Below are 26,976 nucleotides of genomic sequence, written 5' to 3'. Positions count from 1 at the left end.
ATTTTCTTCCATTCCATAGATTGCCTTTTCATTTTTTTATTACTTCTTTGACTGTGCCAAAGTTTTTTAGTCTGATGTAGTACCACTTGTTTATTTTTGCTTTTGTTACTTGTGCTTTTGGTGCCAAATTCCAAAAAAAAAAAAATCATTGCTACTGCCATTGTCAGGGAGCTTACCCCTCTATGTTTTCTTCTAGAACCTTTAGTTTCAGGTCTTACATTTAAGTTTTAATCCATCTCTAGTTACTTTTTTGTGAGTAGTGTAAGATAAGGGTCTAGTTCATTCTTCTGCATGTGACTATCTAGTTTTCCCAACTCCATTTATTGAAGAGACTTTCTTTTCTCCATTGAGTATTATTAGCTCCTTTGTCAAATACTAGTTGATTATATATGCGTGGGTTTATTTCTGAGTCCTAAATTCTGTTCCAGTGGTCTATGTATCTGTTTTTATGCCTATTTATTTTTATTACCCTAGCTTTGTGATAAAATTTGAAATCAGGAAGTGTAATAAGTTCAGCTTAGTTCTCTTTCTCAAGATTGCTTTGGTTATTTAGGGTCTTTCATGTTTCCATATCAATTTTAGGACTTTTTTTTTCTATTTCCATAAATAATGCCATCCAAATCTTAATGGGGATTGCACTGAATCTGTAGATCACTTCGACTTGTATGGACATTTTAACAGTGTTTTAGATCTTCTAATCCATGAATACAGAATATCTTTTCATTTACTTGTGTTTTCTTTAGTTTCTTTCATCTATGTTTTATAGTTTGAAAGAATGCAGATATTTTACCTCCTTGGTTAAATTTATTCCTAAGATACTATTCTTTTTAATGCTATTCTACATGCTGAGGTGGGGAGATGGTGTCTTTATTTCATTTTAAAATAGTTCCTTGTTAGTGTATAGAAATGCAACTGATTTTTGTATGTTGATCTTGTTGATTAGAAAGGGAAATGAGAGCTGCAGATAGGCAAATAAGAGATATCCAAAGAGAAAACGAGAAAAAGAAAGAATGAAATAATCTGTGAAAGATGCTGCCAAGAAGGGCCAGAAGGATGTCTGTGTGGTTCTGGCTAATGAGAGGATAGGTCAAGGAAGGCTGTGAGCAGGCTTTATGCATCCAAAGCTCACATGAACTCTGTGCTTGTGCAGATGAAGAACCAGCTGGTGGTTTGAAAGTGGCTGAATCTTTCCCTGCAAAAGAGCACAGAAGTGACAAAGGCCATTCAGAGTCTTGTGAAGATCTCGTCAATCCAGGGCACCAGACAGGAATTGTCCAAAGAGATTATGAAGGCTGGTATCATGGAAGAGACAGAAGAGGACACTTTTGAAAGCATGGATGATCTGGAAGAAATGGTAGAAGCAGCAGACATGCAATTGATAAAATTTTGTTTGAAATTACAGCAAGAGCCTTTGGCAAAACAGCTAGTAATGTGACCAATATACTTCTGGAGATCAAACCTCCAGGAGGAATAGCCACCTCAGAAGATAAGGAGTAAGAAGAGGCCTTGGAGGCCATGCAGTCCTAGCTGGCCATGCCCCACAGTGTGGGTCTGCCCATCAGGCTCTACATGGCCCACCTGTCAGATCACATACACTCCTCTGACAGCCAGTTTTTTTTTTTTAAGATTTTATGTATTTATTCATGAGAGACACAGAGAGAGGCAGAGACCTAGGCAGAGGGAGAAGCAGGCTCCTGGCAGGGAGCCTGATGTGGGACTTGATCCCAGAACTCCAGGATCATGCCCCAAGCCAAAAGCAGACAGACACCCAACCACTGAGCCACCCAGGCATCCCTGACAGCCACCTTTTTATGTGTTTCCTACATTACACCTCTGTGATAAAGCATTGCATTCTGGAGGAGGTTCTTTGCTAAGATCTCTTCACTCTCTGTACAGGTTTTGGGATCTCAGTGGGATTGTTCTTATAAGAGGTGATGTAATAAATGCATCATTTTCAGGAGTATAAACAGAATTTTTTTTTTTTTAGGAGAAAGGCAGAGAAATCTGTCTTCTCTCAAAGCACTTCTTTTTGTTGATGGTTTCTTTTTTAAATTTAATTTTATTTAAATTCAGATAATTAACATAGAGTGTTTTATTAGTTTTAGAGTTCAGTGATTCATCAGTTGTATCTAACACTCAGTACTCATTATATCACATGCCCTCCTTCATGCCCATCACTTAGTTACCCCTTCCCCTACTCCTCTCCTCTCCAGAAACCCTCAGTTTATTTTCCAAGAGTTAAGTGTCTCTTATTCATCTTATTTTATTTTTCCCTCCCTTCCCCTATGATCCTCTGTTTTGTTTCTTAAATTCCACATATGAGCGAAATCATATGATTGTCTTTCTCTGATCCACTTATTTTACTTAGCGTAATACCCTTTAGTCCCATCCATATCCTTGAAAATGATAAGATTTTTTTTCTGATAGCTGAGTAATATTCTGTTGTATATATATTCCACATCTTTTTTTATCCATTCATCTGTCATCTGGACTCTTTCCATAGTTCAACTATCATGGATATTGCTGCTATAAACATAGGGGTGCAGGTGTCCCTTCAGATCACATTTGTATCTTTGGGGTATTTACCTATATTTCTGTATTTTAATTTCTTGAGGAACCTCCATACTGTTTTCCAGAGTGGCCACACCAGCTTGCATTCCCACCAGCAGTGTAAGAGGGTTCCCCTTTCTCAGCATCCTTGCCAACATTTGTTGTTTCCTGACTTCTTAATTTTAGCCATTCTGACTGGTGTGAGGTGGTATCTCATTGTGGTTTTGATTTGTATTTCCCTGATGCCAAGTGATGTTGAGCATTTTTTTCATGTGTCTGTTGGCCATTGTATCTCAAAGCACTTCTGAGAATAGGGTTGATGGCCGAATGATGAGGACTGTGTACATTTTTTGTTGTTTGTAAAACACTATATAAATAGATTTTAATAAATTTCTGCTTTAACTCAGAAAAAATTTTTAGAGTTTTTTATATATAAGATCATGTCATGTGCAAAGAGAGACAATTTTACTTCTTCTTTTCTGTTGGATGCTTTTTATTTCTTTTTCTGCCCGATTGTTCTGGCCATCACCTTAATACCAAAGGTAGATAAGTCCTCTGGCTAGGACTTCCAGTACTGTGTTGAATAGGAGTGGGCACCCTTGTCCTGTTTCTGATCTTAGAGGATAAACTTTCAACCTTTCACCATTGAGTAGCTGTGAGCTTGTTATATATGGCCTTCATTATGTTGAGGTATATTCCTTCCATACCTAATTTGTTAAGAGTTTTTATCATGAAAGGATGTTGAATTTTTTTTTTAAATGATCCCCCCATCTATTGAGATGATTATCTTAATTTTATTTTTTATTCTATTAATGTGATATATCACATTTATTGATTTGCATATGTTGAACCATCCTTGCTGGAATGTGTGTGATCCTTTCAGTATGCTGTTGAATTCTGTTTACTTGTATTTTGCATCTATATTCACCAGGGATATTGGCCTATAGTTTTTCTTCCTTTTATTGTCCTTATCTGGTTTTGGTATCAAGATACTGTAAGTAGCACCAATGGAATGAATTTGAGAGAGTTCCTGGTCTTTAGTTTTTTGGAGAGTTTGAGAAGGACTGGTGTTAATCTTCTTTAAATGTTAGGTAGAATTCACTAGTAAAGTAATCTGGTCTTAGCTTTTCTTGGAGATTTTAAATTACTGGTTCAATCTCCTCACTTATTACTGAGTGTAAAGATTTTCTATTTCTTTATGATTTAGTTACACCAGTTGTATATTTCTAGTGATAAATCTATTTCTTCTAGGTGATCCAATTTGTGGCATAAATTGTTCATAGTAGTCTATTATGATCCTTCGTATTTCTGTGGTATCAGTTGCAATTTTATTTGAACTCGCTCTCTTTTTCTTGGTTAGTCTAACTAAATATTTGTCAACTTTATCTTTTCAGAGAACTATTAGGTTAAAAAAATCTTTTCTTTTGTTTTCCTATTCTCTATTTCATTTGTTCCTTCTCTAATCCTTAAAATTTTCTTTCTTCTGCTTACTTTGGGCCTAGTTTTCTTTTTTCTTTTTCTAGTTCCTCATAATGTTATATTGTTTCTTGAGAACTATATTTTCTTAGTGTATGCATTTATAGCTATACATTCTCTTAGAATTATTTTATCTGCATCCCCTAACTTATAATACGTTGGATTTCCATTTTTGTTTGTCTCGAGATATATTTTGATTTCCCTTTTGATTTTTTTCTTTGACTCATTGGTTGTTCAAGAGTGTGTTGTTTAATCTAACTGAATTAAACACTTTTTCTTTGTGCCCATGAGATAAATAAATGGTGAATGTCACTATCAGGATACTTGCTATGCTGTATGTGTACATGCTGTATGGATATATTTCTCTACATGTGCTTGGAGCAAAGAGTCTGTGTTATTAATCTTTATGTTGCCAATGGTTGCACAATGCTTAAAAATGGGTTCTGGATGGCCATATTGGTTTTTGGATAAAGAAATAAAGGAAAGAGTATAATAAGTTTGTTATTACAGGGAGACCAATAGATTTGAAAACAAATACGTTCATTTAAGGCATTGTAAGAAGTCCACATAGGAGTGCAAAAAAAGAAAGATGATCAGTTTTAAGTGACAGGGTGGTGGCATGAAAAAGATTCAAAGGGTAGGTGATTTTTGAGATCATTTAAAAAAGATAAAATAATGTTGGTTTGCTTGACAGGGATAGGGGAGGAGGTATTAGATACATTGTAGGTAGATAAAAAAGCTGAGCAGAGATCTGAATCATAGTGGCATGGAACAGTATTGTGAATGGCAGAGAAGTTTGCTGTGATGAGAACAAAAGGGCTGCACAGAAGTTTGGTGAGAGAAAAGTCTAGAGAAGAATATCTGTATGCCATGCTAAGGAGTTTGGACTTTATCTCAAGGGCAGTGGAAGCCTGTGAGAGGTTTTTTAAGCACAAGTGATTTATTTATTTATTTATTTATCTAACTTTGATTTGCCAACATAGAGTATAACACCTAGTGCTCATCCTGTCAAGTGCCCCCTCAATGCCTGTCACCCAGTCACTCCATCCCCCCGCCACCTCCCGTTCTATTACCCCTTGTTCATTTCCCAGAGTTAGGAGTCTCATGTTTTGTACTCCCTCTAATTTTTCCCACTCATTTTCTCTTCTTTCCCTTATAATCCCTTTCACTATTTTTTATATTCCCCATATGAGTGAAACCATGTAATGATTGTCCTTCTCTGATTGACTTACTTCACTCAGCATAATAACCCTCTAGTTCCATCCACATCGAAGCAAATGGTGGGTATTCATTGTGTGTAATGACTGAGTAATATTCCATTGTATATATACACCACATCTTCTTTATCCAGTCACCTTTTGAGGGAACACTGAGGCTCCTTCCACAGTTTGGCTATTGTGGATGTTGCTGCTTTAAAGATTGGGGTACAGGTGCCTTGGCTTTTCACTACATCTGTATCTTTGGGGTAAACCCCCAGTAGTGCAATTGCTGGATCGTAGGGTAGCTCTATTTTTAACTCTTTGAGGAAACTCCACACAGTTTTCCAGAGTGGCTGCACCAGTTCACATTCCTACCAACAGTACAAGAAGGTTCCCCTTTCTCCACATCCTCTCCAACATTTGATGTTTCCTTCCTGTCTTGTTAATATTCACCATTCTCACTGGTGTGAGGTGGTATCTCATTGTGGTTTTGATTTGTATTTCCCTGATGGCAAGTGATGTGGAGCATTTTCTCATGTGCTTGTTGGCCATGTGTATGTCTTCTTTGGTGAGATTTCTGTTCGTGCCTTTTGCCCATTTCATGATTGGGTTGTTTGTTTCTTTGCTGTTGAGTTTAATAAGTTCTTTATAGATCTTGGATTCTAGCCCTTTCTCTGATATGTCATTTGCAAATATCTTCTCCCATTCTGTAGGTTGTTTTTTAGTTTTGTTGACTGTTTCTTTTGCTGTGCAGAAGATTTTTATCTTGATTAAGTTCCAATAATTCATTTTTGCTTTTGTTTCCCTTGCTTTCATAGATTGCACTCAAAACTGTTTAAATTTGTGTCACCCCAAAGTTATAGCCTGCAAACCTATCTTGCTACCAGGATCTATCTACTCTTAGGCTTGGAGTAGTTTTTATTTATTTGTTTTTTTGTCTGTTAGTTAGGGGGGAGTGTGCCATAACAATGATTTTTATGCTAGTTGTGTCTCTCATTCTTGATCTATATAAAATGTTTACTACATGCCAGAATTTTAGCAATTAAAAAGCATAATAATATCTGCAAGAAGTTACTGTGGCCAAGTTCAAAAAGGGTGTTGCCTGTGTTCTCCTCTAGGATTCTGATGGATTCTTGTCTCACGTTTAGATCTTTCATCCATTTTGAGTTTATCTTTGTGTATGGTGTAAGAGAATGGTCTCATTTCATTCCTCTGCATGTGGCTGTCCAATTTTCCCAGCACCATTTATTCATCAACAAGAGAAAAAACAAGAACCATATGATCTTCTCAATAGATGCAGAGAAAGCATTTGACAAAAGACAGCATCCATTCCTGATCAAAATCCTTCAGAGTGTAGGGATAGAGGAAACATTCCTCAGCATCTTAAAAGCCATCTGTGAAAAGTCCACAGCAAATATCATTCTCAATGGGGAAAAACTGAGAGCCTTTCCCCTAAGATCAGAAACATGACAGGGATGTCCACTCTTACCACTGTTATTCAACATAGTACTAGAAGTCCTAGCCTCAGCAATCAGACAACAAAAAGAATAAAAAGCATTCAAACTGGCAAAGAAATCAAACTCTCCCTCTTCACAGATGACATGATGCAGTATGTAGAAAACCCAAAAGACTCCACCCCAAGATTGCTAGAACTCATACAGCAATTCAGCAATGTGGCAGGATACAAAATCAATGCCCAGAAATCAGTGGCATTTCTATACACTGACAATGAGACAGAAGACAGAGAAATTAGAGAGTCAATCCCATTTACAATTGCACCCAAAGCATAAGATACCTGGGAATAAACCTAACCAAAGAGGTAAAAGATCTATACCCTAAAAACTACAGAACACTTCTGAAAGAAATTGAGGAAGACACAAAGAGATGGAAAAATATTCCATGCTTATGGATTGGAAGAATTAATATTGTGAAAATGTCAATATTACCCAGGGCAAGTTACACATTTACTGCAATCCCTATCAAAATACCATGGACTTTCTTTAGAGAGTTGGAACAAATCATCTTAAGATTTGTGTGGAATCAGAAAAGAAGCCAAATAGCCAGGGGAATATTAAAAAAGAAAACCATAGCTGGGGACATCACAATGCCAGATTTCAGGTTGTACTACAAAGCTGTGATCATGAAGACAGTGTGGTATCAGCACAAAAACAGACACATGCACACCTATCTTGCTTCAATGGAACAGAGTAGAGAATCCAGAAGTGGACTCTCAACTCTATGGTCAACTAATATTCGACAAAGGAGGAAAGACTATGCACTGGTAAAAGGACAGTCTATTCAGCATAAGTGATTTAAATAGAACTACATTTTGTTTTTTGTGAAGGAAGAGCTCAGTTGATGATTGTGTTCAGGAGTGTTTGACAAGGTTAATATCAGAATAGATGAGTGTTTTAGGGTGAGGGAATAGTGGGAAGAATGTGGAAAATCTAGCGATCAGAAAAAGCTTGGTTCATGAAGCAAAACAAAACAAAAAACATTCAGAGCAGAGATACTGTACAAGATGCTCCAAAGAGAAATGATTAGGGTCATGCTGCAGCAGGGAGCACAGAAGAGAAGAGAATGACACAGGGGAACTTAAAGAGAAAAGACAGCGTGTGGCACTGACTGGATATGCAGACAGTAGACGGGGCTCAGGTGACCCCTGGTATGGCTTGGGTAACTTGGGTGGACAGTTATGACACTTAAGACAATAAAAGAGCAGATCTGGGGAGGAGTTTGATCAGTGGGGCTTTGTACATCCTGTTTGGAGGTGCTTGTGGAATACCAGGTTGAGATGCCTCAACAGGCAGTATGTAATTTAGGAGTGGGGTTTGAAACAGAAATGACAACATTGGTGTCAGCAGTGTATAGACCACTAGAAGTTCAGGGAGTGAAAACGATTACCTAGGGGGGATCTCATTCAATGTATTATGAAATAAAAACACTACTAAAAATAAAACCCTGGGTGGAGGGAGGATTTAAGAAACAGGCAGAAGGAACCAGAGAAGGAACTGGTGTATTTTGATATTTCTGACTGGGAAGGAGAGAGATAGAATAATAGGAAATCAGAGAGATTTAAAACCAAAATGAAGACCTGAAGGAGTTTAGAGTTTACGAATCAACAAAGGAGAGAGGTGGCAAATGGAGCAGAGGTAAATACTTTATCTGAAGAGAGATGATGGAATTGGATGAAAATGGGTAAAGGGGTTGATCCCATACTGAAGGGTAAATGGAGAATCCCATGAAGCTGGAGGAAAGGGAATAAACTGGGGAGACAATAAGGAAGACTCCAGAATTAGCTATAGATTAAAGGATGGGGGTTCCTACCTACTAACCTGTATTTTCTCAGTAAAGTAAGAGTTAAGTTCACTTGCTGAGAGAAGGAGGGCTGATGATTAGAAAGAAATAAGAAAATTGGAAAAAAGGCAAAAGAGAAACTTTGGAAATTGGGAGAGGACCTGATCAGGTATAAACATACATGTGGATTGGAGGGGTCCAATGGAATCCCATGTACTTCCTCACTTCCCTGATGGAAAACACAGTTCTATCAGAAAAAGGATAGAAATTTCCAGAGCACATGAAAGCTTCTAAATAACTGATGAAACAGAAACTATGTATTCTATCTTAATAAAGTATAAAAAGCCACAAAGGTTTTATGTCAAAATGAAAAAGAAAAGCCAAGCAAAGTAACAATTGGGCTGTGTTGGGATTGGGATCACTAGTGTCCAAAGATCAAGGATGAGAGACACAACTAGCATAAAAATCATTGTTATGGCACACTCCCCCCTAACTAACAGACAAAAAAACAAATAAATAAAAACTACTCCAAGCCTAAGAGTAGATAGATGCTGGTAGCAAGATAGGTTTGCAGGCTATAACTTTGGGGTGACACAAATTTAAACAGTTTTGAGTGCTTAGCAACTCAGCCCTAAGAGCAGTGTCAGATGGTAGATGGCCAATCTGACCCAAAGCTGAGGGTTTTTGTATCCTATGCAGCAGAAGGACAGAGCAGAGGGTCCTTCCCTGGAGAAGCAGCTGAGTCCTAAGTGGAAGGCCAGTGTCCAATTAAAAAGAGCATTGGATCAAAAGCTTCAGCCTCCTGTCCCAGTAAAACAGACAATGTTCTGGTCAGTCTAATCAAAACAAAAAGATATAAATTAAACATTAATCATCAATTTAAAAAGCTGTTCACAATCGAGCAATAGAAATGTTCTATCTTGATATGATTTAAAATTCTCTCTGAGACAAACAGTCAATATGATATTTAAAAGTAAAGTAGCAGGAATATTTTTTTTAAAGAGCATTCTTACTAAAGGTAAGAGCAAGATAAAAGATGACATCACAGTTATTCACTTTACACTCTTCTGAAGTTATAGCCAATGAAGAAGGGCAAAAAAGAGAAATAAGAAATATAATTGTTGGAGAAGAAAGAAAAAATTATTATTGACAGACAATATGATTGTCTACCTAGAAAACCCATGAGACTAAACTGAAAAATTATTTGAACTAGTTAGGAGTTTAGAAACATGGTTAGTTATAAAATTAATATATAAAATGTTTACTACATGCCAGAATTTTAGCAATTAAAAAGCATAATAAAAGAATTCCTGCTCACTGGAGTACTTAATTTAAAATATCTAGGAATAAATTTACTAAAAGTTCTGCAGAAGCTACATGAAAAACAATTGGAAAATTTTACTGAAGGACATTAAAAAGAAAACCGAAATAAGTTGACTGACACTGCTGCTGTATTCATCAATGGTGGAAAATGGCAGTATAAAAATATTGTTAGTCCCCAAACACGTGTATTAATTTAATGTGATTTATATACAAATCCCCAACTGTTTTATGAAACTAGTTAAAATTATTATGATTTTACCTACACATGTGAGCTTATTCTCATAAAAGCCAAGAAAAAAACTGAAAAAAAAAGAAATTTGTACCGTCAGAGAGCTATAAATTATTATAAATGTACATTGGTACATCATCTAGATGTATAGAACCAATATAGAACCAAAAGTAAACCCTCGTATAATGAAGAACTTAGACTATGGTAATGTTGAAATTTAAATTGGTAGAAAAAAAAAGGATTGATTATCCATTATGTGGAGCTACAGAAAATGGTTAGCTATTAAAATCACATGCTCTACTAGACCAGTGTAAGTGCCTGTCTGGATTTGCCAGGCTCCACCAGCCTCCAGAGCACAGCCTCCATTGCTCCTGTCTGTCACATAGGATGTACAGCAGCTCCAGCACCCGAGCTGTACACAGCTGATTCCATGGAGTCCACCCTTCCCTAGCAGTACTGGGGTAAAACACCTCAGAAGCATAAACTTTTTCCTTAAAAGAAAGGATACAGAGAATTGACAGATCACTTCCTCCCTCCTCATCCTCTCTCTGCTCCATTGGACTCAGGCACTGGCTCTGTCAGCCTGTCTGCTGACACCCTGCATGACTGAGCAATGGCTGTGTTTTCCCGTGAAGCCATGGCCAAGCGTGACAATAATGCACCACCTTTGATTTTCTTTCCTGCTGCCCTTCCTCATTTTCCCTTTCTTCTCACTCTTGATACCTTGGGATCCCTCTCCCCCAATACTCTTACCATGTAAGCTTTTCCTCAGGTTCTGCTTTCCAAGGAACAGGGGCTAAGACACGGTCTTTCTTTGCACTGTATGCTAAAATACATCATAGATCTATGAGAACATTACAATGTAAAAACAATGCATAAAATATGAAAAATAAAATATTAGTTTGTCTATAAATATGTATGTTAATGAGGTGTGGAAAATATATCATTTAAATTATTTATTTATTTATTTATTATTTATTTATTTATGAGAGACCCCCAGAGAGAGGCAGAGACATAGGCAGAGGGAGAAGCAGGCTCCCTGTAGGGACCTCTATGTAGGACTTGATCCCAGGATGCTAGGATCGTGACCTGAGCCGAAGGCAGGTGCTCAACCACTGAGCCATCCATGTGCCCCTGGAAAATAATTTTAATGCAAAAATTTGATAGGTTTAACTTTCCAAATTTTAAAAATCTACAGATTAGAAATATCATAAACAAAATTAAATAACAAGAAACAAAAAATATGTGGAATACCTTTGGTTGAAATAGATTAACATAATATATTGGTGTAGGCTTATATATAAAGAGTTTTCATAAATCAATAAAACATGTCTCATTAGAAAAATAGACTAAGGTTTGAACAAGTGATTCACAAAAAAGAAACACAAATGATCCAAAAACATATGAAAAAATATTCAGGCTTACTATAACCTAGGAAATACAAATGAAAACAACAATGATTTGTCTGAGAAGATTTGCTAAGATTAAAACCAAAGATAGTGTCACAAATCAGAGACGGTGCATCTGTACTTTTGCAAACTACTGGGAGGTCTGTAAATTGCTACATTCTTTCTGGCAATATGTATCAAAAGTTTAAAAAATGTTCTTATCCTTTATTTTTTTTGATTTTTATTTATTTATGATAGTCACAGAGAGAGAAAGAGAGAGAGGCAGAGACATAGGCAGAGGGAGAAGCAGGCTCCATGCACCGGGAGCCCGATGTGGGATTTGATCCTGGGTCTCCAGGATCACGCCCTGGGCCAAAGGCAGGCGCCAAACTGCTGCGCCACCCAGGGATCCTCTGTTCTTATCCTTTAAACCAATAAATCCACATATAAAAATTTATGCTAAGGAAATAACCAGAGATCTAAGACTTATATGGAAGTACATTCTAAGCCACATTTATAATAAACATTCGGAATCAAGATAAATACCAAAGAAAGGAACTGTCTAAATACATTTTTGTGTATTAATAAGATGGGATTCTCTGCACCTACTTCAAATTATGGTTTTGAAAATATGGAAGGTTATGGGAAAATGTTCTCAATATAGGCTGGAATATAAAAAATGCTTATAAAACTAGTGCAAAATAAACTTTTAATTAAAAAGAAAACAAAGGGTTTACACAATATGTATAACTCTTTTCACATCTTCTCCAAGACAAAACTTAACTAAACTCAACAAAAATTAGAAGCACAAACATTAAAAAAAATAATGGCAAATCACTCAGTGGTTTTATTTTTCTAGAATAGTTTTTGCTCTCATAACTGTAAGATATTATTTTAAAATGATTTGGACCATAGACCTAAATGTGAAAGACGATATAAAAATGCTAGAATAAAACATAAAATCAAACCTTTGGGACCTTGCAGCAGGCAAAGATTCCCTTAGGATATAAAAAGCTCAAACCATTAAAGAAAAAAAAAAGGTGGCAATTAGACTTTATCAAAATTTAAAATTTTGCTTTCAAAAGATATTATTAAGAAATGAAAAAGCAAGCCAGATGAAACATATTTTCAATACATGTATTTAACAAAGAAATTGAATCGAGATTATATGAAGAATCCTTACAACTCAAGAAGAAAACTTGACTTTGAAAATAGACAAAAGATTTGAACATGTGCTTTACAAAAGAAGATCTGCAAATGGCTAATAAGCACATGAAAAGATGGTCAAAATCATTTAGTTATCAAGGAAGTACAAATTAAAACCACAATGAGACTTCACTACATAGTTGAAATTTAAATGGCTAATAATACTGAATGTTGACAAGGATGTGGAACAAACAGAGCTCTCACATATAGCTGTGGGGATGTAAAATGGTGCCACTACTTTGGAAAGCTGTTATTTTCTTTAAAAGTTAAACATATTCCTATCATACCACCAGCTGTTCTCTTCCTAGGTATTTACCCCAAAGAAATAAAAACATATGCACACACAAAATATTGTGCACAATGTTCATGACCATGTATTTGAAATAGCCTCAAACTGTAAATGATATGTGTTCATCAACAGGTGAATAAATAAGCAATAAGTACACTTATACAATCGACTATTACTCAGCAATAATAAAGTGAATTGCTGATATATATATATATATATGGATGAATGATACCAATATGAATGAATCTCAAAGTAATTTAACTAAGTGAAAGAAATCAGATACAAAAGACCACAAACTGTGTGATTATATTTATATAATATATTTATATATTATAATATCAGTATATTTATATAATATACTGAGGGATGCAAATTGGTCCAAATTGTCAAGAAACATCAGCAGCTGCCTATGGCCAGGAGTAGAGGGAGGGATGGAGGGTTAAGGGACACAAGGGGGGGATTATGAAAGTGTTCTACTTTTATTTTTTTATTTTTTAAAAAAATTATTTATTCATGAGAGACACAGAGAGTGAGAGAGGCAGAGACACAGGCAGAAGAAGAAGAAGGCTCCACACAGGGAGCCCGACGTGGGACTCGATCCCAGGACTCCAGGATCATGCCCTGGGCCAAAGGTGGGTGCTATACCGCTGAGCCACCCAGGGATCCCCATGAAAGTGTTCTATATCTTGAAGATAAGGACATTTGTCAAAACTCACTGAATTGTACACTTTAAATGGATACAGTTAATATATAATTATGTAAAAAGAAAGTTAATTAAAATTTTTTTCATGTGTTCCTTGCTGGATGAAATCTATCAAATCTTGATTACTCCTTTGCTTATTGTCTTTTCTCCCATTTAATTTATATTATTATAATAGACTTAGAGACACAACTATAATTGCTTCTGTGTGTGTATATGAGAGAGACAGGGAGAGAGAGGGGTGGAACTGAGGAAGAAGAAATTGAAGATTCCAAAATGCTAGAGGATTTTGAAGAAATTCTAGAAGCATAGAATCCAAAATCCAGGTGGAGGTATGGGAGCTGGAGTCAGGGGGGGATCTAAGGTAGACGCATGAGAGTCAGAAGTAGCCATGTCCTATGACCTCAGATGTTCTACAACTTGAAGTAACATGAGAGTCCTGAATGTGCAGGTAGTTGGGGAGAAGGGGGGTGTACTATAGAAGTCACTGAGAGATAAATAAAGGGTTCAGTTGGAACAGGAGGGGGTCAAGGGATGAGCAGGAAATTCCAGACCAAGAGGAGCCCTCTCCATGTTCTTAGGGGGTGTTCAAGCCGTGTCTTCTAGGATCTACTTGAAGGACAGCATGCTGCTGACCACTGTTTATCATCCCCACTTCTATTGCTCACCAAAATCTCACAAACTTTTGACAAATGTCTAGACTTTCACTGTGGAGAAATTAGAAAATGGAGCTGCTTCTGACCTGATTATCGATAGATCTTTTTCTGGCTTTCTCAAGCATCACTGATGAAATCGTGATACTCATGATGGAGGTCCACCTCCAGCAAGCAACAACCCCGGTCTTCTCTTACTGAAGGATTATGTTATTTTGCCTATAATATGTCCGTTAAAAAGAGCCTTTGCTTTTTACTGGCATGGTCAAAATGTAGTCCCGCTAAGGAGAATTCTTTGTGCCTACTAAGTGGATTGTGAAGTTGGAACAGTGACTGAGAAGAGCCATGCCAAATAAATTTTATTTTAATGACTTCGGTCTGTATCATCAGTCTTAGATAATTGTACTGCAGCAGACATGACTTTCTTCCAGAGGCAGACTGTTAGAATGCATGACATAATAATGCCATGATCAATCTGACCTAGCCCTCACCAAGGGCAAAGAGGTACAGGTTCACAGACTCCTATCACTACTGTTGAATGATACATCAACACGGTGTTTGGAGGTGATCTATCAATCCCAAAATATATTGTTAAAAATAACACCCAATGAAAACAAGTATTTGGATCCTTGGGCTCCTATAAAGAAGGCAATTAACAGATTATAAATGGTATAGACTTCTGATGTTTTGATTTGGGGCTTCGGAATTTGAACTTAGGTTGCTGAATCATCATTGCATCATTATTGAGACTATAGCAAAATTCCCCTCCCACCTTACCCTTACTTCTATTTTTTTTAAAACCAGGTAGAAAATGTATATATGGTACTTTCCAAATATTAGTATCTGATCTCTCTGTGATTAATTGCGCACTTGATTAACCTTAATTGCCAAGATAGCAAGAAAGCGCTCTCTTAACTATTTTTTGATGTTTTGTGTTTGATCATGGTTGTGGAACAACTAAAAAATATTGGTTTCAGGAGAGAATAATTAGCCAATTAATTAATTGAGGTCTGTTTATATTTTTATTTTCAAGGCATTTATTGGTCTTGACTAAAATAATTCCATTTTCATTCAAGTCATTAAAGCCCATAAAGGGGCAGTGAGGCTATTACGTTGAGGCATAGTGTGTAGCTGGGAGAGCATGGAGTCATGCAGAACTGGCTCCATTTTTAAAGCTAAAAATGGTATTGAAAATTCCAAAATACTAAGGATTATTACGTGGAGAGAAATATACCTAGGGCTTCTAGAGGCATAGGATCCAGGATACCAATTGGGCCTGAAAAGCTGTTCTGAGGGTTTTTGTGTGTATTACATTTAATCCTTAACAATAGCTCCCTGAGGTAGGTCTTATTATTGTCCCTATTTTTCAGAGGCGAAAACTGAGGCATAGTGAGATTAAGTAATATGTGCATATTCACAGAGCAAGTCACCGGGTAAATAAGGATTTTTATCCCTATGATGTGGGCTGCTATTCTTATTGGTGTATTATCATTAGGATAGCAAAAGTAGCTGGCATGATGTCCTTCGTGTAATAGGTGCTTAATAGGTGCAGAAATATGTTAGGTAGTATTAATTTATTTCGATTTCATAGTAAGACAAAGCCAACTGATGTTTACAGATTTCAAGGTCTCAAGCCAATAGGAAGTGGTAATCCTTAAACACAGTAAAGACAAGAAACTGAAAGACATGCTTTGTTCTTCCCCGCTGTCGTCGGCGTGGTTGATAGAGGACCCCTACTCTGTAACCAGAGTTGCACCAGAGTGTGTGGTGATGAGGTAGGGAGGAGGGTAGCCTGCTCCCATTGGTCACATAGAGGTGGGACCTCAGTTCTTTGGTTTGCCCCTGCAATTTTAAAACAACCAGTTAAACCAGTCGTTTTGGAGTAGAAGTGGACAGATTCATACCTATTAGGCAACACGTGGCAAAAAGCAACCACATCACTTGGCTGATGGCTTTCAGTCAAGGCTCCCCAAATTAAGAAAGCCACTGAACTGGCTATTTACTTACTTTGAGACCCTAAACTCCCAGCTATTTTGTTAAAGGAGTATGACCTAAGGACAGGAGTATAATGTAAGGCCGAGGCTTGGCCCATTAATTTTCCTGTGTTACTGGGGAGAGTGGGGTGGTGGAATGGGGTGTGGTGTGTGGCAGTGAGTAAGGTGCACAACTGACTTGATACTTTTTGTTTTTTTCAAGGTACACCTCGCTGAACTAATCTCTAAAGAACCGTACTTAGTAGTGTATTTACTTAAAAACTAGCAGATTTATAGCTTCCATTCATGTAACAATGAAAGATTTTTAGCCGTTCTTTTATTTGAATTTGATACCTTATATGCCGTCATTACATACATAAGGTCTGTGATATTTAAGTAGATTTTTATTTAAATTTCATTTTGCTTTTTAGCGATTTTTGTCTCTTGTTTTTACCTTTGAAAGGGCCATATCAGGGCTTACACAGTTAATAAAAGCGAACTAAAGCAAATAATCACCTTCTAATACTTCTTTCAGCATATTCTAATTTTTTAATGGAGAAAATGCATTCTTAAATTAAATATGCATAATAAGGAATACTAATAATAAGAATAAAGTGGAATATGTGAGAATGAATCTAGTGTTGTAAGCAAATGCATTTGATTTGCTAAGGATAAAAGCTGGCTCGAATCAGTAAGAATCCGTGCAAAAAAGAAAAGCCTCATAATGTTCATAAATTGTCCATAATTGTATGGATTTTAAATATAAAAGTTGGCAGTGGCAAAAGCTAAAAGCCATTAGGAAATATACCATTGTGCCGTGCACTTGGAGCAGTAAGTCACAATCGTATGAAAAAAAATCCCTAGCTAGAGTTTTCTAAAATTTTGATAACCACACTTGAAACTTATCTTGATGTTTACTACAATGCATGCATTGTTCAGCATGGCATGGCCTAATGCATATATGAATCATATTTGAAAAGAGCTACTAATTAACATGAATAGTCTTCTTCTGTGAAGGTCGTTTATTGCAAAGTTCTATTTTTTTTTTCAGCTGAATATTGCTAGAGGAGCCCTCAACAACAGCCATTAGTTTAAGAGACTAGTCTGTTTTCTGCCTGGCATTGAGTTATAGTTTTAAAGAGTCTTTTTCTCCTGCAAAGAAGCCATAAAAATAATATTTAAAAATAAGAGAAAGAAGAAAAGAAAAAAAGAGGGAGAGAGAAGAGAGATCTTTCTCTTCTTGAGCAGTACGTCCACTCATGAAGTTTTATCCTGTCATCAACTGTGTTCCCGAATGAACTTCTTGTTATAGTATTTAAGACTTATTTGTTTAAATTATTAGACTTCAAAAGGGATTGATCAGGAGTTTTTCTTTGAAAACCTCCCAAGGATTCACTGGGAATGTCCCTGAGATTTTTGCCACAGAAGTAAAAGTGCTTTGGGGTTAGGTTCTACTACTTTGCACTGAAGGAACTTCCAGAACCTTCCACGGTTTCAATTTGGGATGCGTAGGTTTTTTTGGCTTAGATGTTTTAAGGAACTCAGCCAGGATGAAGGGATTTCTAAGGACTGTTGGGAAACAATATTACTCTGTGCTAAAAACCTCTCTTAGCTAAAGATCTTCAGTCAGAGTTTTGTCTCCATTTGTCATAGTTAATTTTATGTGTCAAATTGGCTAGGTTACGGTGTCCAGTTGTTTAGTCAAACTAAACAGACTGGGCCAGTCTAAATGTTGCTGTGAAGATGGTTTTTAGATGTGATTAACATTTAAATCAGCAGACTTTGAGTAAAGCAGATTACCCTCAATAATGTGAGTGGGCCTCATCCAATCAGTTGAAAGCCTGAAGTAGAAAAAAAAAGTTTTCCCAAAGAAAAAAGAAATTCTGTCTCAGGGCTGCAGGGGGGAAACCCTGCCCGAGTTTCCAGCTGGATTTTGGACTCAAAACTACAATGCCAACTCTATCCTGAATTTCCCACCTGACAGCCTGCTCTGTAGACTTGCCAGACCCCACGATCCTGTGAGCTAATTCCTTAAAATAATCTTTTAATCTCTTTATCTATCATCTATCTATCTAATATCTATCTATCTATCTATCTATCTATCTATCTATCTATCTATCATCTATCATCATCTCTATCCTGTTGGTTCTGTTTCTCTGGAGAACACTGACTAATCCAATATACCATTTAAGTAAAATTGGAGTAAGTTTATTGGACAAAACATGCTCTTGACCTCCCAGAAGAGAACTGGGTTTGGGGCCGGGTTTGCTGGGGACAACAAAAGGACTGAAGAGCCAATCACTTTGTGGTTATTGCCTACATAATACCAGATAACCTATTTGATAAATACATACATTACTTTTACTGGTCAATCTGGTTAGAATAAGTCCCTGGAATTTGTCAATTAAATGCATTTTTTGATATCTGAAGACTGTGGAAGTGCTGAGTGGCTATTATGGGAATGGAATGAATCACCCCAGCAAGGCTTGGCTTTTGGAAATATCAAGCAGCAGTTCTCACTGTGACTTTGTAATGTATACCTTCTTAAGTTTTGTACCATGCAAATGCTTTAAAAGACAAAATTAAATAAAAAGCATCTAAGAGGCCCTTTAGCTTGTACCCACTTGCCCCAAATGTCTCACATTGCTAGTTAGTTATGAAAGGGGCACAAATATGGTAGGAGAGGGGGCCAAACCCCTCAGATATCACCTCTGTCATCTTCCTGATACCCACCCCCTTCATGAAGTCAATGTATAAAATCGGTATTTATTGATGGTTGATAATGTACAAGTGCCTTACTCAGCTCCACCCCTGCCGTAAAAAATACCATAGACTGTGCCTTAAACAACACTTAATTATTTTCTGGAGACTGGGAAGTCCACAGTCAAGATTTCTTTTGAGGGGTTTCTTCCTGGCTTACAGACAGCCACCTATTTTGCTGTGTCCTCACGTGGCCTTTCAGTGCGTGAATGTGGAGAGAAAGACTCCATCCTTATGATCTCATTTAACCTTAATTACCTCCTAAAAGCCCTGTCTCCAAATACAGTCCCATTGGGAGTCAGGGCTTTAACACATGAATTTATGGGGGTGGGGACACAATTCAGTCCATGACAACAAGACACTTATTTTGTACTCAAGACATTTCTTTATTGGGTACACTCCTGGAGACTGCAGTATTATAGGGGGTACTGGACAAGAGGACAAATGCTATACCATGAAGCAGAGTGAGATAATTGTTACAAGCCAGGGTCAACAGGACTGTAAGGAATGGAGTGGTTGCATACAGCTGGGTGATCAGGAGAAGCACCCAAAGAAGAAGTCCTTGTATTAGACACTAAAAGGAGGAGGGACTTTGGCTAGTGACAGGATGGAGATGATCAGCAGAGTGAAGATTGACATAAGACAAGCAGCAGGAGAAGAACACAGGATGGAAATGGTCAGGGAAGACGAGTTGTTCCAGATTGTCTGGAGTTCACTTAAGTGTGGCAGGGATTGTAGTAAGAAAGGTAGACTGAGGTCAGAGAACACAGGGACCAACATTCCAAGGGACTTATTGGAAGGGTATTGGTGAGTCACCAAAAAATTTTGCCCAGGGAGGTGCTGGTTATTTTATAAACTTCCTTTTACTGCTACTGAACACACTGCTTGAAACATCTTTACTGGAAAAGTCTGATTTTACCATTAAGAAACTGATTCCTTCAAAATTGGGCCATTCCCTTTCCAGATGGAATCTCGCCCTCTCACAGAAACATGTCTGTGGGGGTAACCTGACAGGGGCTGGGCAGACAGTCAGGGGCAGGAAGTGGTAAGGCTCTTGAATGAAGGAGTTTTCTCAAATGAATAGCAGAAAGGATGTTGCAGTGCGTTTTCCTGTTGGGGAAGTTTAATTCTTCATGGTTTGCTTGGCTGTCAGAACGCTTCACATTTTTATTTGTGAACATACATGGTGATCATCCTTAAGACAAAAAAATCTGATGGCAGGTCCCTCGATGCCCTTGTTCAGAGCAGATGTTGCAATCAGAGCTGGGCTTTCAATTCTCACCTCTGAGATGTTGCAAATTGCATTAAGAAGCATCTCTCCTGGTCTTCATGTTTTACATATAACTTAGTAAGGTAATGTTGGGGAAAGGGGTTGAGATAGACAAACTTAACAGATTTGTAGATCACTAAGACAGAGCCATCATCTGTACTGATGTAATTACTCACAGCTCATGTGACAATCAAAATATGTCAACTCAACAGGGGAATCGAAAAAAAAAAGATACATGCTCAGTTCATCAATATGGTACAGTTTTGCAATCCCAGAAGGTTCAGAAAAATTTAAAAATTACTTTGTGTGTGTGTGTGTGTAGTGGGAGGGCAGAAATAAAGAGATGGCAGAAGCAGAGAGGGGCAGCCCAAAGAATGTCTTCCCTTAGAAAATGGTAGGGCTCAGAGGATTAGGGATCCCGAGCTGGGGAAGTGGGAAATGAAGTTCTCTTGTCCTGCTTCTCTTCACGATGAGTTCTTCTCTCCGGCATCCCTGATGTGGGGCCATCTCACCTCTCCTTGAACCCTTCCCCAGGCTGAAGTTCGAACATTCCAACTTGTTGTTTGGACTCTGTTGGACATAACCTAAGTCTGCATGGCAGGGTGAAAATTGGATAAACAGCCATGCTGACTCCAGGGAGATTTTTTTTTTATGCAAACATCTGTTTCTTGAATTTGGCCAAGGTAAGGCCTAGGGGAAGGCGGAATTTCGATCGATGAAATAAGATCAAGAAGATGCTGCCTCATTTTTTTTTTCCTCTTTCAGGGAGTATAAACCCTGTCTCTTTCCAGCATTACAGAGGGAGGAAGCCCTTTCCAAGTTTCCCCTGATATTGGCTTTATGTCCAATTCTAGTTTAGATGAGATCATGTGGTAGCTTTTTCTGGTACTTTGTTGTACTACAGATGTAACCTGCACTGAAAGAAATCCCATGCATGCATATAAAAATATGAATTTAGAATAAAAATAAATAGAGCAATCAAAAAATAATTATGATGCACTTCCCCTGTGCCCAGCACTGGGCAAGACACTAAAACATATTACAAGTGTGGAGGACTGAACCCTCCCACGTAGGCAACCCAGAGTTTTAAGAGGGAATTGAAGTGATAAAGAACAATGAAATACAATCTATGATTTAGTACTAAATTGTAAGGGACTAATGTTAGTAGCTTAGTAGCTGTGGTTGCCTGTAATAGGAGAAGACAGGGTGGGCCGCCCAAGCTGGAGAAGGCTTCAAAAGGGAAGCTTGAATTATGCAGGATCTTTAAGGGGCTGAGAAGCTCTGAACAGGCGGAACCCGGGAGAGGATCATTTCCGCGGGAGGAAATTTCAGGAGCTGGCGAAGTCAATTATCCTGTCAATCGATTGTCTGCTGGCTAAGAGCTAATTGGGTAGGACATTGTTACCCTCATTTACCAATGGGGAGAAGAAACTGGGTGACAGATAAATAACAACACCAACAATAACTAATACTCATTTAGCACTTACTATGTTGCAGGAACTGTTCTCGGCACTTTGTGTGTTTTGAATTATGTATGGCTTATAACAAGCCCAATGTTGTCCAGCCTTGGGTAGTTAGGCCAGCATGGGTCAAGGGGCCAGCATGGGTGGTCATAGCTTTGTAGAGGGATGGCTGGAAGTGTGGTCGCAGGGACCTCTCCCCAGGCTCCAAGTTCTCTTTAGGCTAGCTGACTGGCCAGAGGATAATAGGTAGGTACTTCTCTTATTCCTTCTTTAGACATGATGAAACTGAAGCACAGAGAAATTAAGAGACTAGCCCAAGGTCACACAGGCAGTAAGTGGCTGAGCTGGGATGAAACCAAAGCCTCTCCAGTTCCAATCCCACAGTCTAAGATGCTAAATAAAGAAGGAGAGCAGAAGCATGGTGAGCAAAATATTATTGACCTTGCAGGATGGATGGGTGCTACATGGGGGAGAGGTTGCATATAAGGGGGAAGGGGAGGCAGACAGGCACTGTTTCACTCTCAAACAATTGTTTCTGTGAACTTGTGAGAACCCATAATGAATTTAAGGTGTGAGTTTGAACACCAACATTCAGGCTTTGCAAAAGATTTCGGGACACCAGTGTTATATAAGGTACACACTGAGCCCTTCCAGTAAAGAAGAAAACTTATCAGAACATTGGTCTCAAGATTCCCCACCCATTCAGTCTTCAGGGATAGGGCCGCTGGAGAAGAGACACACAAAAGCAAATCCATGCCACCTTACCTCCATGCAGGTTCTTCTCTTACTTGTTATTAATTTTAAAACATTCCTTAGGTCTCTAAATTTACCTTGTACATGGGTTTTGGTCCCTGGAATCCAGTGAAGACATAGGATCGTATGGGCCCTCTTTGTATCTCGTGATAGAACCACCAACCAACCAGCCAATCAACCAACCAACTAACCAAACAACCAACCTAATTGGGAAAAAAAAAAAAAAATCAATGATGTCAGGTTGGTACTCAGAACTGGCTAACAGGCTACACGGGGAAAAGAGAGAAAGTGCTAACTCTGGGAAACGAACTAGGGGTGGTAGAAGGGGAGGAGGGCGGGGGGTGGGAGTGAATGGGTGACGGGCACTGGGTGTTATTCTGTATGTTAGTAAATTGAACACCAATAAAAAAAAAAATAAAATAAAAAAAAAAAAAAAAAAAAAAAGAGAGAAAGTGATGTAGTCAGAGGGGATCCAGGCCAGTTTTTCCTTATCCAAATGCCCTTCCTTTTACAGATACCATATTGCTAAAATTCCCTTAGTAATGATTCATTTCTTTGGGCCTCTTTTCCGTAATAAAGCCAACAAATCTTCCAATGGAAAAAAACACCTAGCCCCGTAGTTTTAAACAGCATCTTAAACAGAACAATTTATTTTTCTTAAATGAATTCTTTTTTCTTTAATTTTTAAAATATTTTATTTATTTATTTGAGAGAGGGAGTGAGCGAGCAAGTGAGCATGAGCAGGGGGAGGGGCAGAGGGAAAGGGAGAAGCAGGTTCCCCACTGAGCAGGGAGCCTGATGTGGAGCTGGATCCCAGGCCCCTGGATCATGACCTGAGCTGAAGGCAGACGCTTAACTGACTGAGCCACCCAGGCATCCCTTAAATGAATTCTTAATAATAAACTTGAAATACAAGACAAAAGATGAGCTAGTCTGGGGAAATCAGGTGCCAGAAAGAAGTGGGAAGTTCCTCTGGCTGACTTAGCCCCTGCCTTATCCTCCACGGTAGCTCCTGAGGCACTACCTTGGTGTCGTGGACTGTGGAACTTCATATGAAATCCTTCATGCACCTTGTTCAGGACACAAGCAATGGCCTACCCAACTAACCAATGGCTTAGCCAAATCAGGTTTCATTTTTCTCACAAAAATAAAGGTCTGAAGGGATTGAGCTGTCAGTTTGGGTTCAGTGGCTCAGAGATCTCAGAGCAAATGTCTTTGTGATTTTCTTGCCTTTTGTTTGTTTGTTTGTTTGTTTGTTTTTGTTTTTTTTTTTTTGCTTGCTTGGTTTGGTTTGGTTTGGTTTGGTTGTTGTTGCTGTTTTTGGCTCATGATCTAAAGAAAAGGAGGTTACTTTGGCTCCAGCCATCACCCATTTGCTCAGGGCAGGAAGAAGATGGGAGGGCAGTGCCAGCCGTATCTGTTCCTTAAAATCAAGAAACTAAAGGCTTTCCTGAAAACTTCCAGTAGACTTCTGTTGAGGTAGTTTTGGCCTGAACTATGTCACATGGCCTCTCTAAGATGCAAAAGATTCTGGGAAAAGAAATATTTAATTAGCCCCATTGCCACTAGAATATTGGGGTCCTATTGTCAAGGAAGAATACAGGTGTGGCTATTGAACCAGTGGTGTGAGCCGCAGCCTGGCTATTCTCTTTATGGACTTCATAAGGAAAAGGTGAGACTTGAAAGTTTTGTTGTAGAGATTGCACAAAAAAAGAACTTATACTGGGGAACTAGTGACTTCCCTTTGGATGGGAGCAAGCAAGTTTAGTTCCCTGTAGGTTGTTGATGGAGAAAGGGTACTAAGAGGAGTAAAGAAAGTGATAGAGAAGCATTGAAGATAAATTATTGGGAATATGTGGGGCACTCCATGCAATTTGGATGGAATGTAATAATTTATCAAGTAGGATATCAGATATTCTGGAACAATGAGCCTAATAACTAACTTCTTTAAAAATATAGTATTTTTTTAAATATAGTATTTTGTTTCAAGTGTAAGCAGTTGTTGGGTTGCTCAACCAGATACATTCACTTGATTTTTTAAAAAGATCTTATTTATTTATTCATGACACACACACACATACACACGTACACACACAGAGGCAGAGGCAGAGGGAGAAGCAGGCTCCTTTCGAGGAGCCTGATGTGGGACTCGATCCCAGGACCTGGGGATCACGACCTGAGCCAAAGGCAGACGCTCAACCACTGAGCCAACCAGGTGCCCTGATACATTCACCTGATTATCCAGAAAATTGCTTTGTGGAGGCACAACTGAACTTATTAGTGAATGACAGAATGGAGGTAAATGTCAGTAAAACAGGTTTCAGAATGCACACTCACACACACTCACACACACAGCAATAAAGAAAAAGACCAGTATGGGGTGCTTACTCTATCAATAACTTTCTGCTAAAAAGTGAATTTTGCTCCCAGGTCTCTCCCATCCTGCTAAGCAGATAATCAGGGGACAGTTTATCATATCTGTTTTGGGGTAGAGCTATGAAACATTTTCAGTGGAGAGCATGAGTGAGCAGGGACTTGCCCTGAAAAACAGAACAAAAAGAAATTATTAATCATGTTTCCCTTTGTATATTTACTGTTTTGCTTCTGAAGGGGGTATTAGTCCACTAAGAGATATGCCAGATGGGTAATCAATGTGATTTTAAATTTTTATAGAGATAGAACAGAGCTGCAGCTTGGATTTTTTTTTTTAGAAGGTACTTTAGCTCTGCGCATTTAAAAACAAACATCTTCGCATTAGAAGGTTACTGTCTTCCATGCGATGATGTTGAATATGTTCTTAAATCCTTTTATTTTTTAAAAACTGGCCTGATGGAATAGAAGAGCTGAAAGGCCTACCAAATGGACGAGAAAAGCTAACCCGCAGAGATGGAAACTGGGGTCCCCTGCAAGGAACGGCTGAGAGCTTTATTTAATCGTAATCATTATTATATCAAATGAACAAACAGATCATAAATTTTACTTCCCTTTCCTTGCTTCGCAGTCAAGGGAGATTTACTTTGTTCTTGCAATTCTTGGGCTAGAAGGAAATTGAAAGGAAGCACTTTCTGAATCTCTTATTTAAGCAAAGCAAGTGAGATCTTCAGCTAAAGTGGCTGCTTGGCCAAAGAGACAGGCTTGGGAATGAGATCACCTTATGGGACCAGGCAGCAGAGCCAACGCCCCAAAGGACAGTGTTTTTAAAACTGTGGGTCCTAAAAAAAAATAATTAAAAAAAAAATAAAACTGTGGGTCCTGACACATTAGGGAACCATGAAATCAATTAAGAAGGTTCTGACTGCTTATTATTTCTTAATCCGATAGAGTTGCACAGAAGAGAACAATGTTGAATAAAAAATATAAATGTGAGTCACATGTAAGGATATGCATTATTTATGGAATTTTTGTTCTGATAATAAATGTGTGTCCTCATATAAATCATATTTCTTTACATGGGTCACAGTCAAAATAGTTTGGAGAATACTGTGGCAGAGTTAAGTGTAAGAGGACAGCTGTCCTTTAGCTGACAACCTCAGCTGGAAGGGACGGGGGTGATGGAGTGTCTGGGGTCCTCATGTCCCTGCGAACACCTGCCAGGGCTAGTAACACAGTTAGCTGTGGGTGTATGCTTTCCCAGGATTCTCACACAAATATTCTTCCACACGAAATTGAGAACATTTTTGCCAAGTTACCCATCCAGAAACACCATTGGGAATTTGATTGGGATTGCATTACATTTATAACAGAACCTGGGAGAGAATTGACATCTTTACTTAGTCGAATCTGCTAACCCAACTGTGTGGGGCCTTGTCCGCACTTACTCTAGTCTTTTCCTGTATCCCTTGGCTCCGTTTATGTTATGTTATGTAATTTTATTTATTTATTTATTTATTTATTTATTTACTTAATTTTTACAAACGCTCTTCATTTTTTACTTGTTGACTCCCATGTATCTGGGATATTTTTTTCCCTTATGAATATACATATGTATTTTTCTGTCCTGATACCATTTTCTTCAAATGTACTGACCTCTCCAGCTCATTGAACTTGTGGATGTCTTGCATGCATTCCTGCTTCTGCTCATGCTGTTCCATTGTGCAGAAAGCCTTTCCTCACACTGCCTGAGGAATGTCTGCACCCTAGCAGAGCTGTCTCTCAGGAGGCCTGCTGCAATAACCCACTAACGAGTCTCTCAGTGTCTCCTCTTACCCGACTGCTGTTCGCCACATAGCCATTGGGTTGGTCTTTGAAAATATAAATCAAGATCCTGTCACTTTCACTTTCCTCTCTAAGACATCTGCTGGCTTTTATTGCCTTTGCAAACATCCAAACGCCATTCAAGACCCTCAAGGCTTCCCATGATGTGGCTCCTGCCCACTTCTCCGACCTCATCCCCTGGACTTTTTTCCTCGTCATTTGTGATGATTCAGCCACACTAGCTTTGCTTTAG

General features: G+C 38.2%; 1 pseudogene; it reads left to right on the top strand.

Annotated features, from left to right (window-relative positions):
• The first annotated feature begins 389 nt into the window (after nt 1-389).
• LOC610143 lies at nt 390-26,976 on the top strand (annotated as a pseudogene).

This window comes from Canis lupus, chromosome 7, assembly GCF_011100685.1.
Source record: "Canis lupus familiaris isolate Mischka breed German Shepherd chromosome 7, alternate assembly UU_Cfam_GSD_1.0, whole genome shotgun sequence".
Taxonomy (NCBI): domain Eukaryota; kingdom Metazoa; phylum Chordata; class Mammalia; order Carnivora; family Canidae; genus Canis; species Canis lupus.
This window is presented reverse-complemented; position numbering and strand designations above follow the sequence as displayed.